Source organism: Nymphalis io, chromosome 28 (assembly GCF_905147045.1).
Source record: "Nymphalis io chromosome 28, ilAglIoxx1.1, whole genome shotgun sequence".
Classification (NCBI taxonomy): Eukaryota; Metazoa; Arthropoda; class Insecta; order Lepidoptera; family Nymphalidae; genus Nymphalis; species Nymphalis io.
The window spans coordinates 6,751,622-6,766,733 of NC_065915.1; the positions used below are offsets into that span (position 1 = coordinate 6,751,622).

At 35.4% G+C, this 15,112-nt stretch overlaps 3 non-coding genes across 3 annotated transcripts; 1 reads left to right on the forward strand and 2 right to left on the reverse strand.

Moving 5' to 3' along the window:
* Positions 1-3,352: 3,352 nt before the first annotated feature.
* On the reverse strand, positions 3,353-3,471 carry LOC126779326 (5S ribosomal RNA). Its single transcript, XR_007670301.1, has one exon. It is a non-coding gene; the product is annotated as a 5S ribosomal RNA (ribosomal RNA).
* Positions 3,472-8,475: 5,004 nt separating this feature from the next.
* On the forward strand, positions 8,476-8,635 carry LOC126779368 (U1 spliceosomal RNA). Its single transcript, XR_007670342.1, has one exon. It is a non-coding gene; the product is annotated as a U1 spliceosomal RNA (small nuclear RNA).
* A 398-nt stretch (positions 8,636-9,033) lies between these two features.
* On the reverse strand, positions 9,034-9,152 carry LOC126779348 (5S ribosomal RNA). The gene has a single exon (XR_007670322.1). It is a non-coding gene; the product is annotated as a 5S ribosomal RNA (ribosomal RNA).
* Between the last annotated feature and the right edge of the window lie 5,960 nt (positions 9,153-15,112).

Consider the following 15,112-nt stretch of genomic DNA (forward strand, 5'->3'; position numbering starts at 1 on the left):
TCGTCTGGGTAGGTACCACCCAGTCATCAGATATTCTACCGCAAAACAACAGTACTTCCTATTGTTGTGTTCCGGTTTGAAGGGCGAGTGAGCCAGTATAATTACAGGCACAAGGCACAAGTGGGATAGGCCGCGTGTTCTCTTGTGCTCGTTTGCCATCCAATTAGTAAGCTCTTTAGTTGTATTGCATTTTAAATTTATAAGTGTGTTTTGTTTTTATTACTATAAAGTTACCGGTAAATTAAAGATTCGTCTTCGTTCTGTAAGTAGATCTTGTGAATATCGCCGTAGTGGTTCTGTTGATCCTGATAGATTTCGTAATAGGTCGCGATTACGAAGTTCACGAACCAGGCTGGAAAGTGCTATTTCTGTGCGTGTACACAGAACCCACAAGTAGTTACTATTTGGTTTTAATATTTGTGCTAAAGGTAAAACAGGATCATTTGATCCTTGAAAGCGCGAAGCACCCGATCCGAGCGATAACCGTAATGTCACGTGTCATATTATAATTCAAAACGTACCCGTTGATATTCTGATAAACAAAAAAAAATTAAATATTATAACATTAACATAACTTCAACTTATCGCTTAATGCGCGGGATAGGATGTCAGTAAATTGAAACCATTTCTTAAGTAACGGTTATGAAATAGAACCTTCTAGAAAAGAGCCTACTCATTCCTTAAAGGCTGGCAACGCACCTGCAAGTACTCAGGTGTAAGAAGGATTATATATTTTTCTATTACTTGCTGCTGCTGTACCCATGGACAACTATATGTAGCATGTTCACGTGCAGTGGTGAAGCTATCGTAGGGCCAGGTGGTGCAGTGAACCAAGGCCCCGGAGCTCAGACGGCCCTCTAACCTCAGCTTTGAAAAGAGGAGCATAAAAGAAAAAAAAAAATGTGTGGTCGGGGATTTCTGTAAAAAATTGTTTTTTCCTTTTATTGATCTCATCCGTATAATAAATAGTCTGTATTGTCATGTGCGTCGGTGTTTATTTATTCCCATTTTCTTATATTAAACACATAGAGATTCTACCCCTCATAGAGGCGACGTATGGATTTAGCTTACTAGAGATAAGTTGAACTCACCGTTTCCTATTCCTGCTCATATATATAATTTTGAAGGCCAACATAAGTGCAAGCTACACGGAAAGACGGGATGAGGGCCCGATTCCTTCCTTATGCACCGGGGCCCTTGTTCACCTAGCTACGCCACTGTTTATGTTTAAGTCACGTCAAAGATATTGTTGTTCTCGCAAATAGAAATAGGCACAACACCTAACATAGTTTATAAGGAGGCGTTACAATAATTTTGTATATCTAACATATACAAAATCTCGTGTCACTGTGTGTGTGGTCGAACTCCTCCGAAACGGCTCGACCAATTTTTATGAAATTTGTTATGTATATTTGGGAGGCATGAGAATAGGTCGTAAAGTATATTTCATACCGCTTGCTGATAAGGCTCTCCCTATCCAGAATTATTTTTCTATTTTATAGACATTTCTGTTTGTTTGTATTTTATTTGATTTAGCATTAAAATACATATAACCCCAAATTTTGACCTTCCTAACCCATCATCCCATTTTGTAATCACGATTTCAGTATTTTTGTTCGAACAATATCAAAATAATTACTTATAGTGAACCTCATCGAACTTTCGTCTACGTCGTTCACGAGAAGTGTCACGTCATTTTGACATTTGAAAATTTGCAAAATATTTAACGATTTATTTAATTGATAGGAAATATAAACGTGTTTTATGATATTAAAAAAGTTGGTAAAATACTAAAAGATCAAATACATTATCGATATACCGTTTTATCAGTAAATACAACAATTTGGTCTGTTTGTGTGTGTGTGTGTGTGTGCGTTAATTTATAGACTCTATTTATAGACTGTTTTGATTGTTTGAAACTTTTAAAGAGATTTTTGATGTTTAATTTATTGTAAAAGGGCTTAAATTACTTTGACAATATTCAAAATAAAATCCTTTAGAAACAATATCATTATTCTGAATCAAGTTTAATTACTTAATGCAATAGTAAAACTTAATTCCATTTGAATTCTGTTAGCAGCACCACCTTTGAACAGACTATGTTTGTTTATATATTTTGTGTGAAATAAATCATCTCGAGTTGTGTAAAATATTACATTATATTTCAATAAATATTTAGCAGTAATTCAATTTGTCTGCTTTATTAGAAACTGTTAGTTGCTAATAATTGAATCGATTGAAAGATTGATTGGCAATAAAAAGACGCGGTTGCCTTACTGGAATTATAAAAGGATTAATTTAAATTAATATCTTAGGAGTCACGGCAAAATTAAAATTCTTGAAAGAAGAAAAAATATGGAGATGGCCAACGATGCGATGGCGAAATAGCCAGCGCAAAGAATATGTTCCATTCTTATGTATTGTGTTTATCCCATATTCTACCGCCAAACAGCAATATTTAGTATTGTTGTGTTCCGGCTTAAAGGGCGATGGAGCCAGTGTAACTACAGGCACCACGGACAATTTAGTTCCCAAGGTTGGTGGCGCCTTCGCGGTGCAAGGAATGGTTAATATTTTGATAGTGACAATGTATATGGGTGGGTGTGACCATTTACCAATATTATAAAGAAAACAAATAACGGACCACTTTTTCAAAAGTTCTGTCTCATAATGTGGGACGAATGTGCAATGAGCCACTCACACACAAAATCCGTAGACATAACCTAAGAAGACAATAATAAATAAACGCATGAAAAAATTCGCAGGGTGTTGCTTTATGCTTATATGTATAATGACCATCAATAAGTCGCAAGGCCAAACAATGTCCGTTTGTGGCTTAGATTTGGGCACACCATGTTTATCACACGGACAAGTATACGTGGCATGTTCTCGGGTGGGCAAGCCATGGAGCTTATTTATTTGTTGGCTAAAGACGGACTGACAAAAAATTTCGTACACTCAATTGCTCTTCGAAATTAATTAACTGCTTTACGATAAAATATATTACTTTTTTCACTTTACATTTAACTTTTAATCAAACAATGAATATGTACATTAAATTAATGAAATACATTGAATTGAGAAAATGATTGGTTGGTGTTTTTTTGTTTTTATCGGCGGTTGTCGTCTACAGTGCTCCTTTCCTTTTTCTGTCATAGATCAAAAGGGAGAGGAGGCCATCCCCACACACTTACAATAAATTCATTACTTTTTATTTAAAAACTAAAATATTCAGTATATATAATTTATATGACAGAACAAAGTTTGCCGGGTCATCTAGGATATCGGGTAGCTAGGATATCGCATTTTATAATAACATTAATTTCGTTTTGTTATTGAAAAAATGCAAAAGGGCCAACGACACGCGGTGTTCCCAGGCGGTCACCCATCCAAGTACTGAACGCGCCCGATGTTGCTTAACTTCGGTGATCGGACGAGAACCGGTGTATTCAACATGGTATGGACGTTGGCAACAGCACGATCAAAAAACACAAACATAAAACATTTATTCATTCTATAATTTTTATTGTTATTTGTATTACTATGTCCACTTTGTAATAAACATAAAAACCATATTGCTATAGCTTTGCATTCATTTTTTTCTCCTTTTTAAAACGTTTTGAGCAAACAGTATCTGGTTTGGCTGTTGATCTTGGTTCCTAAATTCCGAAATGGTTATAAAATAAATAAAATTAAAGTGTTTGTCTGCGATTTCAAAATGACTGCCCCTTTTACAGTTAATTTAACTATTTGCGAGTTATCCAAACCAAAAAATAATAATTTTGCCTGTCCATCGATAAGGTTGTCCGGGAAATATTAGTCCATAAATGGTTAAAAATTGTAAATTGAAATAAACTTATTATTAATAATAATAAGAAGCGTTTTTTATAGTTACGAGTTCTTAAATTCTTTTTTTTCGCCCAACGTCGCTTGCTCGCCCATACAATTTCGCCTAAATTTTCGCGTTATTCTTGATTTTATTTATATTTCTGTTTGTATAAAAAACTTTAATATATTTATTATACAGCACCAAAGCATACTCATTCAACAAATAGAACTCGGGAAAAATACTTTTTCCATATATATATATATATTATCAACAAAAACACAAGTAGATTGGTGATGAGTATTTAAGTACCTTAGTAATAAAATTTTTCGTATATATAAGTTTTTACTTTGAGGATCAAACAATTAATTATTACAGGCTAGTTATTGGTATTCGCTAAATATAAGCATAATTCAGAATGTTCGTAATACGGCCTTGATACGTTGAATACCGATAGTGTTGTCATAAGATTTGTATCGAAAAAAATGCATTTCAACGTTAATCTTAAGTTTATTGTTAATCTCGAAGATAATTTGTGAACAACGCCGTATCGCCAATGGTATACGTTGATAAAATCCTTAATGACTGTGACCCATTGAAATTAATTTTTACCATATTATGTTTCTTTGAAAGTCTAATACGTAGTCTAATATAGTACGTATAATACAAATTAAATCAAATAATTCTTTATTCAAATAGGCTTATAAGGGTACTTTTGAATCACCATGTTATTATTATTACAGTATTGAATTAAATGTAAAGCTAGCACCGGTGATCTTCTAGTATACCTGACCGACGCGCTAGCAATTGAGTCTAAGAGGCCACCTCTTGGACTCAACTACAATAAAGTTAGCAATTAGTCTGGACATAGAAAAAGCCTTAGATTGGTCTTCCCAGGAACAATTCAACTGGATAACCAATTTTGCCTGATCGGACCATCAAGGTTGTTGACGGTCCATGCTTAAAATTCGTCAATTCTGGTGTTCCACAAGGCTGGGTGCTATCTCCCATTTGGGTGGATGCTCTCACCACTCGTAACAGAGCTTTTCTGCGGAGGCCGCAAAGAGTCATAGCGGTGAGAGCGATACGTGGGTACCGTACGGTGTCATGGACGGCAGCGACACTTCTCGCGAGCGATCCGCCCTGGGAACTCCAGGCAGAGGTGCTTGCGGAAGTGCACCGGTTCCGGGTGGAAACGAGGTCAAACGGCGTCCGTCCAGGCTCGGCGGAGATTGAGCGAGTCAGGGCCCTAGCCCAGCGAGCCTTGATTCGTAGGTGGGAGGAGGACCTGAGGTCCCCCTCGGCACGCCTCGTGACAGTGGAGGCGGTCCGCTCCCACTTGAGTCGCTGGGTGGAACGGAGTCACGGCACACTCACATTCAGGCTGACGCAGGTACTTACCGAACACGGTTGTGTCGGTAAGTACCTGCACCGGATAGCGAGGCGGGAGGTGACACCCTCCTGCCATGAGTGTGGTGCGCCTTCGGACACAGCGTGCCACACTCTGATGGAGTGTGCCGCTTGGGGACCTTAGCGCCTGTCCCTGGCGGCCTTAGTCGGTGAAGACCTCTCGCTGCCAAGTGTGATAAACGCAATGCTTGGTAGCGAGAGGTGCTGGTTGGAGACGGTCTCCTTCTGCGAAAATGTCTTGTCGCAGAAGGAGGCAGCGGAGCGGGAACGTGAGGAGAGGGCCTCCGCTGACTCGCTTCGCCGAAGAAGACCGGGGAGAAGGCGTCGGCGCTATGCGCATCTTCTCCTCCCGTCCTAAGTGTTGCCGGGGTTAGGGGGTCTTTGTACCCTGAGAACCCCCTAGGATTTGGAGGCCTTCAGAGTTGGGCCAACCGTCGGGGCGTCACGGTAGTATGCGCAAGCGATCCCGTGACGCCCCTCGAAAAGGCGGTGTGGGTACCGCTGGTTTTTAAGTGGGTATTCCGGCACATACTCGGCGCCGGCGAGTCCCACATAACCCCCCACTTCAAGTGGGGGAAATGCGTAAACGCGTTTTTCCAGCGCAAAAAAAAAAAAAAAGGCTGGGTGCTATCACCTACTCTGCTTCTTCTGTATATTAATGTTGGCAAACGACAGGACTGTAGACGCTTCATACACCGGCCGCGCTAATATTTGTCGAAAACACGTCGATGTATGAAAGTGCAATACTTTCATCACAAGCAAATTGAGGACAATATGCCGTTACTTTATCGTAACTATCCAACCTGAATTGTGTGTGTATAATTCAAATATACGAAATGTATATTATATTCTATATCGATATTATCTTCTATCGAAAGCGAAAAGCACTTGTATCTCTACATGAAGAGTACGCACGGACTTATTGCCGATCACATCTATGATCAATCTGCATTAACAAAATATTAAAATAAACGATACTAATAAGCTAACTAGTATATTTTGCGTGATTTGTGGACTAATCCGCAATCATAAGATCGACTTTCGGTAGATTGTTTGTTAGTCTACGTGAAAATACTGCTCTTATTTTAGCACAAAATAATATATTGATAGTCGTTCTAATATTATTATAAGTGAAAGAACGTATGCGGGGCGCCAAATTACAGAGAGGGATAAAATAAATACGAAATTATCAACGCGCGTATCGCAAAAGAGTCGCCCGCAATAACGATTGGGCGAAGTGACGTCACAGTCAAAACTCGGACGGAGCAGAAATTGTACGAGAGCACCAACATATAAAAAAAAAGTCTAAATGATATAATTGTAATTTTTTCACACATGTTATTATAATCATTTAAAGATTATTTTCGTACAATTTTTTATTTTTAAATTTACATCTTGTGATATATGTATTATTACCATTAGTTATTCAAAAAATTAAATTGATTATTAAATTTCAACATAAAAAACCGCCCTCTGTGGAAAATTCAACTAAGTTACGTCATTTTCTCGGTTAATATACCAAAATATTACTGCGATTCCGGTTTATATTTTAAGACTAACAACCCTACGGTAATCTTGCATTAGTTTCGTAAAACGCAAAATAGTACCACGTCTCAGTTGCGGCGTTATGGATTTTCACTGATTTACGCTGATTACTCGGTAAGTAACTCATATTACTATAAGAATTATACATTTTCAGAATAATAAAAATGTCTGTTTATCTAAAATATAGTAATTTGATTGAACTTGGTAACTCATTCTCAGAAATTTGCAAAAGAATTGTTGTAACCGAAAAATCCGTTACGTCATCTGAGAAATAATTTTTCAGCGGAACAGTTTTCGTAACTCAGTAGAAACTAAATTCGCGTTTACATTGCTAAAATACTTCAATCCTCAAAATGATAAATTTACCCGACTGTCCTGAAGGATGGTAATGTTTTTCGATACATACATAATATACGTATGTATCTTTAGCATACTCTGTAACCTAAACAGCTTGATGGTTTTTAGTATTTGTTTTTTTTCTATTCAGTCGGATATTTTAGTTTTTTCCTAAAAATAGTTTTTATCTTGTATATAAAGATTTTTATAATCATTTAAAATTGAAAAGTGGAGCCGTTATAAATTAGAAATTTTATAAATCAATTTTAACTATATAAAATAAAGCCTTAATTAATGTTTATTAAGACACATACTAACATATTATTGTTGTAGATATTGGAATGGCACTTACTGCGAGAGTAAGAAAATAAATGAGCTAACGGAATATGAAAAAGAAGAGAAGCGAAAGAAGTGGTGAGAACAGAAACGTAAATAGCAAGTAAAACAAGTTTTAAATAATCAAAATACTACACTATCTACAAAAAAATGAATCAACAAGAAAAAAACGAGAAACAATTAGGAAGAGATTAGTTCGAAACTACAATATGCCCTAATAAAATTCTGGTGTTAAAAACAGCACTTCAAACAAGCAAGAAAGCAATTGTATTGTTACAAAATAGTAACATAAAAAATCCAGTCTAAAAGAAAATATGGATATAATGAAAGCCAGAGAAGTTTTGGAAAGTTAGTAAATAGAAATTTAGTTATGTAGTATGTAGGTTAGAATAAAATTCAATGCTTTTATAAAAATGTATACGACTCTACATTTTCCACCCGTTCCGTTGAGTGACGGTCCACCAAAAAAAACACAATTGGCTGTTAAATATTTCTAAATAATGATAGACAAAGCTCGAAGTATCTTTTACATTTGTTGTTGTGTAACTTTATTAATTTTATCATTAACTTATAATATTATTTGGATCTCAAATTAATGCCAAAAATGATGAAATATAAGTATGTTTTTGTCGTTTTTTTAACTCAGAGGATGTACAATTGTTGATCACATTTTGATAAGTGCTTATAATGAAAAATTAGGAGAAGATTTGTGATTATATATTACTTTATCTGGTTACATAAATATATGCGGTTTTAATATTATTTTACCCTAAAATCAAGGCAAAATAGCACGTAACTCAGTGGAAGAAAATACCAGGGTCGGACGCATTTAATTCGCAATATATGATAAACTACATAGTGTTTTGTGTAATTTCTGTGTTTATATGACAATTTAGACATTACTAATTTAATGAATGTTGATATTATTGCATAAAATAAATGTGCTAAAAAAAATACCATTTTTTAAAATCACGCAAACTTTAAAAAAAATGCCCATGAAGGCGACCGGCGAGGAGCAAAGCATACCTACCTGGCGTAGGGGATCGTGATCATGAAGGCGTTTCCCCCAGAGCGGGGCCTGTTCATTGCACTGCGGACTGATTGACCTCTGCGATTATCCCTAATGCGGATAACTCGGACGCGTAATTTTTGGTAGTGGGGACTGCGTACGCGCCGTCCCCCTTTAAAATAACAATAATAAATTTAAATATATTAATAGCATTAAAATAATCGCCCAATAACCTAACTCTCTAGGAGCGATTAAAGTCCTATGCTCCTAGGATTTAAAATGTCACCAGTAGGAATCGGTCGCTTTATAGAGTTGTAGGTACGCTGGTCATATTTAGACCATCGAGGCAGCCAAAAGTAAAATAGACTTACAGTTACTTTTGCCGTACAACTTAAAAATAATTCTATATGATTTAAATATAATAATATCTAATGTACTTCTTTGAGTAAAGAATATTTTAATTATGCTTTTTTTGTTTTAAGCCGAGTATACTATATAAAATATTTTGATAATCAAAATTCAGATATACGCTCAAAATGAAATTTAACATGAGAAAAATGAAATATAAAAAGGCCAACGACACGCGGTGTTCCCAGGCGGTCACCCATCCAAGTACTGAACGCGCCCGATGTTGCTTCACTTCGGTGATCGGACGAGAACCGGTGTATTCAACATGGTATGGATGTTGGCGACAGTTCAGTCAAAAAACACAAACTAAACATTTATTATATCTTTTTTTTTACTGTTAACTACGACTTTTTAATAAACATAAAAATCATGTTGTTATAGCTTTATGTAATAAAATATATATAAAATTATTTTGTGACGTCAGTTAGAAATCATTTAAACACACTTTGGTGTTTTTAATATTAGTAGGATAAGGAATAATACCAAATCAAATAGTATGATGATACCTACTCGTAACATAATTGATGGTAGAGCTTTGTGTAAGCTCGTCTGGGAAGGTATCACCCACTCATCAGATATTCTACCGCAAAACAGCAGTACTTGGTATTGTTGTGTTCCGGTTTGAAGGGTGAGTGAGCCAGTGTAATTACAGGCACAAGGGACATAACATCTTAGTTCCCAAGGTTGGTGGCACATTGGCTTCTTAAAATGCCAATGTCTAAGGGCGTTGGTGACCACTTACCATCAGGTGGCCCATATGCTCGTCGGCCTTCCTATTCTAAAAACAAAAACCATGATTGATATCCTGACTGATTTCGGCCATGGCGGCCAACTCCAGAGAGTAGCCAACTTCATAAGGTATATTATAGTACACAAGTATGTGCGCAAGCACAGATGCACTTTTTATTACCACACTCTTATAATCAGATGGGATGGCAATCCGACACGACCGGAAAGAGGCACGGGAGTGTGTATTTTTAACTTCCATACTCCGGGCCGCTGCTGAGAATCTTCGACAGAAAAACCCAATAAGATCTATTGATGGTTTGAACCAAGGACTTCGGGAACTGCGGAATTGTATAGTGCCACTAGAACAGAGGCAATAATAATAACATAATCTTAACATTGAATTCCTTGTACCGGAATATATTAAAAAAAGAAAAGTGCGGCATCGCCCGTCGTAGAAGAAGAATGTCACTTTTGGGTGCTTTGAATATACAATTACCTGAATTGTCATTTTTAGTTATTAATGATTGTTTTGTTTGTTTATTTGTGTAGTTCTTATTATGCAGTTGAATACACTCGTAAATAGTAACATTATAAATTTACGATATATTATTTTTAAAAAAGTCATTTTCACTTGTGGTTTGTAAGATCAGAAGTGGGATAGACCGCGTGTTCGTTTGATGCGCGGGATAGGAAGTCAGTAAATTGAAACCATTTCTTAAGTAACGGTGATCGCAAAGTTTCCGAAAGTTTCGTTAGAATTAGACATATGTTGTTCCGATTACATAATGGCTTCAATTTTGATTGGTACAGACGTATTAAATCACAAAGGATTCATTTACATTTACACAGCACCGAAATAAAACCGAATCTAACCTTAACTGTTCTAACCAATCATCGTTCATATAAACGTTCATATAAAGTTCGCGACGTCGTTAATGGTTTCATGAACAAGAGATTTATGTGGCGGTGCTTGTCTGATTATGAGTTATATCTTTGACGTCAAGAAAAATGTGTCGACTATGCTGTCACAGTGAAGGAGCGGTTTCCAATGCCACTAAGACGACCGAATATATAAGTCGTGTGTGGTTAAATAATTTACGACCGTCGATATGGCCACTGGCCTCCACTAAATCCTACACCATGAAAGATGAGACGTGACTTGACAAGACTTGACGTAAAAAAGAGAATTTTAGAGGTTCTTAAAAGGCAGGGTTATAAATAAATTTTAACAAATGTACTTAGGTTGATAAATCAACTATGGTCAGGTCAGCCCGAGGCCAAATAAAGAAGGAGTTCTAAGTAAACTATCAATTAGATGCACTGAAGATGCATATATCAATGTGGACAGACCACAGCTACTCATCTATGTTATTGGTAAATTTGTGTTTGTGTCAGCTTCTCGCCTAAAATTTTACAAGACAAAAAAACAGCCTCACATGGAGTACTGCTCTCATCTCTAGGCGGAAGAAATGTTATCACTCTGCATCTTCTATCGCATCTTTTAAGGGGAATGCTCTGAGGACCTGTATAGATTATTCCGTTGCGCTGAATTTCATCACCGGACATCGCGTCTAAATTGTAAATTCCACCCATACCATCTCGATGCGGAACCATTATTTCCCAACAACTTTTTCGAACCGTTATGACATAGAAACCTTCAAGAAAAGAGCCTACTCGTTCCATAAAGGCCGGCAACGCACCTGCAAGTACTCCGGTGTTGCAGATGTCCTTGGACAGTGGTAATCACTTTCTATCAGGGAAGCCTCATGCTTGTTTGCTCCCCTTATACATAAAAAGGGTTTCTTACAGTAAATGTCAATTTCATTTCAAGTTGGCTCCTCACATCGCTATGTAACCAATACCATAGTATGTTTGCATCCTACACATTCGAGATTGTTAATTTTATTTGCACTTTCATCACAAGCAAATATAGGATAATATGCCGTCGCTCCGTATCGTGACTATCGCGCCCCGAGTTGTGTGTGTATAAATAAAATATAGGAAACGTATATTATATTCTATATCGACATTATCTTCCTTCATATAAAAAAAAGTTTAAATGATATAATTATATTTTTTTCACACATGTTATTATAATCATTTAAAGATTATTTTCCTAATTATTTACTACCTTACCAGGTTGTTCCATTTCTTTCATTTCATTCGTCTTTACTTCTAAGTTCTCAGTGATATAATTTTTTTAATTTATAGTTTTTTTTTTATTTTATTTTATTTTATTTTATTTATTTAAGATTCACCAGTGGTAAATACATCAACACGTACAAAGGTATACAATTTTAATACAACTTAAAACTAAATGCATTACCTATTAAGGTGAATACCACTTGCAAAGATAAAGTTGGAGATGACAAACTTATAAATAATTAATTGTTAGTAAATCAAGGTTAAAAATGACAAGAATTAACAATAATAGTAAAATAATAAAATACAAATATAAACAAAATAAATTAGTTAGCTGACAATTTTGACAATATTTTTTTGTGAAACTTGTTTCAAAATCCCACATAAGCGAGATACAGGTGAATTGCTTCCTAAAACAGTTTTGCGGAAAGGTCTTACTAATGGTGTTATTAGTTTACGTGGATATCTAATGGGAACATTCAATTTAATTTTTGATATCAGAAACGAGTTATCATAGTTGTTGTTAAGTGTTTTATAAAGAAATTTTAAATCCAACAAATCCCTCCGATCACTTAGTGAAAGAATTTTGAAAAATTCCAATCTTTTTTTGTAAGAAGGAAGTATTTTCCCTTTACCTAACGAGAAAGTAAGATGATAAAGAAAACGTTTCTGTATCCTCTCAAGTCTTAGGCAGTGTGTTGCATAATGTGGCCTCCAAACAACGCTTCCGTATTCCAGTATACTCCTGACTAAGCTATTAAATAAAATAATTTTTGTTCTAGGATTTCGAAATAATCTTCCATTTCTTATTACAAAACCTAACATTTTCGAGGCACGGCTAATTACACCATCAATATGAGGTATGAAAGTTAGTTTTTTGTCGAAGATTACTCCCAGGCCTGAAATTCTGTCCACAGATTTAATAGGGGCACCAACTATGTAATAATTCGTTTGAAATTCTTTTAAACTCCTGGTGAATGATATCCATGAACATTTTACTGAATTAAGTCTCATGCCGTTATCATTACACCAATGGTATAATCTTGTCAGATCATCTTGTAAAAGAATAGTGTCATTTGGTTCTTCAATCATTTTAAGAAGTTTGACATCGTCAGCATACAGAAATGGTGTAGAATATTTAAAACAATTAGGCAGATCGTTTATGAATATATTGAAGAGCAGCGGACCCAGGTGTGATCCTTGTGGGACTCCAGATTTTACATCGCATTCAACCGATTCATAACCGCCGGCAACAACATAAAAATGTCTTTCTGTAAGATATGATGCTAGAAATCTCAGTAAAGATCCGACAATACCATAATTGGACAACTTCAAGACTAGTACTGAACATGGAACCAGGTCAAATGCTTTACTTAAGTCTGTGTAGATAACATCCACTCTCTTGTTCCTATCAACAGATTCAAATAAGATTTCGGAGTAATTTACTAGATTTGTGCATGTAGATCTACCGGCTATGAAGCCATGCTGGTGGGTACTAAGAAAACATTTAACATGACTGTAAATATATGGATATATTAGAGACTCCAACACCTTACCAAAGATAGAAAGGATTGAAATAGGCCTATAGTTTTTTACATAATTTTTTTCTCCACTTTTGAAAATAGGGACTACTTTCGCAGTTTTCCACTTAGAAGGAAATATTCCGGTGACTAATGCTTTGTTAAAAATAATTGTTAGTGGTACAGCAAGACTTTGGGCACAGTTTATAATAAAATTAGGCGGAATATTGTCAGATCCAGAACCCTATTTATATCCAAATTCTTTAATTTATTAATGACTTCGGATTCATCAAGCTGGATCAAAGGTAGGCTATTATTGCAACTGACTGTAGCATCCATGGTTCGCAGTATTTTGTCCATATCGTACTTGCTCTCGTTTTCTTCATACAGCGAAGAGAACTGTGACGCAAATAGGTTACAAATTGCTAAGCCATCAGACGCTACAGTTTCATCATTTTTCATTAATGTTGGATAGGTGTTAACATTTTTATCGCGTTTGCTTTTCATATATGACCAGAAAAATTTACTGTTGGATCTAATCTTTTCTTCTGCAAAGTTAAGATAAGAATTGTAACACTCAATAGATAGTCTATCGCATCGTTTTTCTAAGAGCGTAAGTGACAAACCATCCATAGCATTTTTGTATTTTTTAAATTTCAATCTTAGTTTTTCCTTTTCTCTTATTCTCTTTATAAGAGTTTTGTTGAACCAAGGTGGATATTTTAATGATTTTGTTCTTTTGAAATTCGGCGTGTAAAGTTCTATAGAATTATATATCTTCGTATATAGGTAATCAACCATTGTGTTAATATCATGAAGCTCTGCAAATTTTTCACTCCAGTCTATACTTTTAAGAAATTCATTTATAGCTACAAAATTGGCCTTAGCGAAATTATATTTTTTGATATCTTGATTAATCCTCAAGTTTTCCTGCAAATTGTGTGTTACGACAATATCAATATTAAGGGGTGGGTGTAGTGGATCAATGCGAGTTAATTCTTTAGGGGCATTATCTACTGTAACCGTTAACGATTCACCATTAAAAAACACTAGATCGAGTACTTTATTTTTTACATTCTTAATGCGATTCATTTGACGAAGACAATTAGTATGGGAAAAGTCTATTAAAGATTAAGCTAAAGTAGTTGTATGGTAACTATCATGGGGACCATCAGCCAAGTTCCAATCAATGCAACTTAAGTTAAAATCGCCAATTATTAGTGTGTTATATTTCGTTTGTTCTGTAACACGATTAAAATTGTCCATAAATGTTTCCAAGACTTTTTTATTAACTGGTGGAGGAATGTAGGTTGCGCAAATAGCAATTTTTATAGATGGTTTTATTTCTAGAACGATCCACAAATCCTCACAAGAACTATCCCAGTGGACCATTCTTCGAGAAATAAGTCTATTGGACACGGCAACCAGCACTCCTCCCCCATGTTTTTTTTTTAGAGTTATACATGTCTCTACATTTCACAATTAAGAATGCTGTCACACAACCAGGTTTCTGTGAGTATTATTAAATCATACGTACAACAACAAATATTTCTATATAGATCATTAGTTTTTGTTCGTAAACCTTGAACATTTTGACAATAAATATTTAATCGATTGAATTTTACACAACTGAAATCAAGTTAACATGCAAAAAGTAGTATGACTAATTTAACTTATCAAGACAGTCCAGTTTAGTTTCTTTTTTTTACTTTTAGGGTTTAATAAATTTTGCATTAAATTGTTTAGTTGCATCTCTATTAACAGTTTTATTAGGTATGAAGGATTATATATTATTCTATTACTTGCTGCTGCTATACCCATGGACAATTATATGTAACATATTCACGTGCA